The following is a 4,436-nucleotide window of genomic DNA, read 5'->3' on the forward strand; positions in this document are numbered from 1 at the left end:
GCTGAGAGGGCGGCGTTTTGCATCCTACGTGGAGCTTCTGGCACCACTGGATGAAGAGTGTGAAAATGTAACTGAAAAACGTGACAGAGTTGGTTCAGTGACTAGTTTCGACGAGTGTATTGAGTGTGGTGGAAATTATTTTGAAGAAGTCTAAACGTTCACTCACATTGCAAAGCTTTCCTAGTGCCCTTTGTAATAAAACACTAATATAAAAGCCATATTGTTTGTTGCATTCATAATGTCTATGACAGCAGTATCTGGGTGAGAAAAAAAAGTGTCAGTGTTAGGGTACGAGCGGTCATCTGCTTGTTCTATTTCAGCCTTTCCAGGATTTCATCAGGATTAGTGGTTTCCATATTGCATACGGCCTCTGTTAAAACAGCAATTAAGAGGTAGGCTGATGTAATAGAAGGTAGTAAGTATGAACTTCCTTGTATGAACCTACTGTCCTATATATAGGTTGGCTCTGTTTGATCGCACATCAAAGCTACCTAATTAGAAATAACCGCACTGTGACATAATAGAATGCTATACACTGATATGATATCAATGTACAAATACAATATGTGTGTTTGCATGACAGTAAATAACATTCATAAAACATTAGCCATGATTCAGCAGATCTAGCTGACTGTCGGCAAACAATTTTCTCAACTTTACTAATATCTACATCACTGCGAATCTCAACCTTAACAGAGGTTTTACAAAAAATGTTACTTGCATGCCACAAAGCACAGTGTGGAAGAAGAAGATAAAAACTCCAAACCATGTGCCATCATTTATGTAGAACAGAATATACAGATTTCAATAGCTAAATGTGTGCCGGATTAAAGGGCTTGTATTTTTCCTTTGAGGCTGGACCACTTCTCATGCATTCTTTAAATGAGGTCTGTTAACTCGTTCATTCCAAAATGGTCAGAAGTTTCTTGCGCGTGATATCGTGATTCGAGAGAAAAGATGCAACACAACCTCGTAACAAATGAGAGCTTTTGAAATTTAAGTCTACACTCTGAATTTAACCTAAGATGATGTTTACCCTCAGGAATGTGATATTCATGAGTAACAAGCTCTCTGCATGGGGTATCAGTGAGCGGAATGTTCATTAGGAATTCCTTTATGTGATAGGTGGCTATTGAACTATTGTTCACATGGTATTAATTTTTCACTGCAGATCGAGACCTGAGGTAAGCTATGCAGATCATCAACCTCCGGATGGTGGAGCACCTTGTTTTTGCTGTAGTGTGTGCAGTGATGTCCTGGCCGGGAATTTAGACCTCTTACGACATCTGAAGAGACACAATGAAGATCGTCCCTTCAAGTGCGGTCACTGCGGAAAGCTGTTCGATAGCGGAAGCATCTTGTCGGAACACTTGAGGATCCACCCGCTCCTAGAGTGCGGATTTTGCCATAAATGCTTTACAGAGAGGAACATGCTGACAGGCCACATGCGGTTACATACAAGTGGTATAGCATACGAGTGCTCAGTGTGTCGTAAAAGATTCAGGAATTGGTGTAACTTGACGAACCACATGCGTTCTCACGTGCTACATTGTTGCAATATCTGTCGCAAATCCTTCAGCTGGAACAGCCACCTAGCAGATCACATGCGGTTGCACACAGGCGTTAAGCAATATTGGTGCAATATCTGTGGCAAATTCTGCAGTCATTTAACCACTCTGAAAGATCATAAACGGACTCACACAGGCGAGAAGCGAAACCAATGCAATGTTTGTGGCAAATCCTTCATATCTAAAGGCAACCTAACTGGACATATCCGGGTTCACACAGGCCAAAAGCCATACTCATGTAGTATCTGTGGTAAAATCTTCACCCATAAAAGTACTTTATCGAATCACCTGGTAACTCACACAGATGAGAAGCTCCTTTGTTGTAAGGTCTGTGGGAAGTCTTTCAACAGTAAACGTCATTTAGCAGTACACGTCCGGACTCACACAGAAGACAAGCTCCACTGCTGCAATGTCTGTGGTAAGTCTTTCAACAGTAAAGCTCATCTAGCAATACACGTGCGAACCCACACCGGCGTCAAGCCGTTCTGGTGCAATGTTTGTGGCAAGTCCTTCACGCAGAAAGGCAACCTAGCATGTCATATGCGGACTCACACACACGAGAAGCCATACTGTTGCAGTATATGTGGCAAGTCATTTAGCAGTAAATCCTACGTAGCACTACATGTGCGGACGCACACTGGCGTAAAGTCAACTGATGCAATGTCTGTGGCAAATCTATCCGGAAAGGAAACCTAGTAGGGAATTTGCAGACTGACACGACTGACTGACTGACTGAAATGTCCGTGGCATATTTTTCAGCCGAAAAATCTATCATAGAGCTCGCACCCGAATGCACAGGGATGTTAAGGCACACGACTGTTCGGTATTCCGTAAAAAATTTCAAAGGATCATGTACTCGTAACATTATTATTTAATCTCGTGCAGCTTCATTCCGGCGTGAAGTTATGCTGGTGCGCCGTCTCGGCGGTGTACACCAACTGCGTGCGAACGATGTCACAAAACACGGAGCAGTGCAGCAACTCTCCGCGTTCAGTTTTAGCAACCGACCCTCAGCCAGGCGTGGAACGGAATTCATGGACAGCAATGTGCGTTCGAAATGTCAATATTAATATATCCTTCAGTTCAAATATCGACGCGCAATTTTCTGCGTTCTTCATCGACTCACGAGCCGAGTGATCCACTGTTCAGGGTTGTTTTTTCCTGTTTTGATCGTTCTCTCCACGCTGAGTGAGAGGGGAAACAATTATTTTCATGGGTCTCTCATCGCAGAGCTAAGAAGTGTTTCGAGCATGGGCGTTGCGTTCATTTAAAACCTGCCCGCCGGGCCGAAGCCGCACATGTGAACAGTTTTATTCGTATTTTATTTTACATCCCACTAACTACTGCAAGAGAGTTTGATGTTCCGTACGACCTTCTCCAATTCTGTAGATACAGCCACGAACATGCGATCGCACACAGCGGAGAAAAAAAAAGTTCCTCGGCCAGAACGGCACTTTTTAGGCACACTCTTGGTGTACGCCGGACAGCGGTTCGTCCGTTGTGCCATTTTCTCTGAGATGGAATCTTGTGGTGACATAATGCCAGGTCCGTGTGCGGAAGGATCAAAGGACATTTCATGAGTTATCTCCTCATCAATCACAGATACATGACACCATGGACGACGCTTTTTCTGTTTTCGGACTTCAGGAGAAGTGTGCTCATTAACACTCATTGAAGAGCCGTATAGGTTCGAGAATAAGAAGTAATCCGTATGAACACGGAAGAATCATATGGCAAAGACAGTTAGTAAAATAGTAGAAGCGCACGAAATAATATTCAAACGTTTGAATAAATATTTCAGGGGAATAAATAAGTGCCAAGTCAAGTCATAATAGGGTATGCAATTGAAGAAATTGTTGCTGAAAATCAAGCACTCCTTTTGCTCCCCTTCCTATGTGTCACTAGTGTGTTCTTTTAATTATAAGTAGACCTGTAGCTCAAAACTGTACCTGTTTCCGCAACTCTAGAACAACAATACTTTGTCAACCTGTTCTGAATGAAAATTGAAAGTTCAGCTTTAGTGACCATAGCCGTTAATCAAGATCACGTACTTCTGGAGGAGGCGTGTGTAAGCAAAGGTTCGTATGTGAGAGTTGCAGTATACTCGTCCGTAAGTTTCTTAATTTTTAAAGAGTGGCGGAGAATTGGCCACTCGCTTTTCTCTACTGGAACCTCAAATAAGTCACTAAGAATCTCTTATATCTCAGAGTTGCATGTGTTGAAGGGACATAGTGAATACTGAACCCTTTCCATCATGTCAAACTGATATTTGCCTGTTAAAGGCCTTCAGCATGAATTGTCAACTCTTGTGTACGGGGGGTTGTTAATGGCTCTTTGTCACTTCCAGACATTACAGTCGGGTACCAAGGAAGGCCTGCTTATTTAAATTAAGTACTTACATTATCTGACTATGTTCAATCAAAAACAATAAAATGTGATGGCGGGCATGTTTACAAATATGGCCTAAACAGTGGTATGTGGTCAGTCACATTAATATAACGCTGCGGCTGGACGATTTCAGGATGTAATTAATATCCACCACAAAGAAAGCTTGAAGGGCTATTTATAGGAAACCACTTTGTGATTGACTAGAAAATAACATCTTGGGATTTAATCTGCTTTGCTCCATAAACAACTGTGCACTATGCTTCCTGTTTCACAATCATCTAATTATCAGGAAGTTATCGCCACACCTTTTTAATTGGGGCTGTCCACTCTCTGACCATCAGCATAGGATGAGTTACCTGGACCCTAAAATTGAATCCGAGTAACCTCCAATTTACATCATTCAGCTATCATGGTCATCCAATAAAATTAATGTATTTTGTTGCTATTTTGCTTTACGTCGCACCAACACAGATAGGTGTT

The 4,436-nt window shown here is 42.2% G+C and overlaps 1 pseudogene; it reads right to left on the bottom strand.

Moving 5' to 3' along the window:
- Positions 1 to 2,572: 2,572 nt before the first annotated feature.
- LOC137503394 (5.8S ribosomal RNA) lies at positions 2,573 to 2,721 on the bottom strand (annotated as a pseudogene).
- Between the last annotated feature and the right edge of the window lie 1,715 nt (positions 2,722 to 4,436).

The sequence above is a fragment of the Anabrus simplex genome, chromosome X, assembly GCF_040414725.1.
Source record: "Anabrus simplex isolate iqAnaSimp1 chromosome X, ASM4041472v1, whole genome shotgun sequence".
Taxonomy (NCBI): Eukaryota; Metazoa; Arthropoda; class Insecta; order Orthoptera; family Tettigoniidae; genus Anabrus; species Anabrus simplex.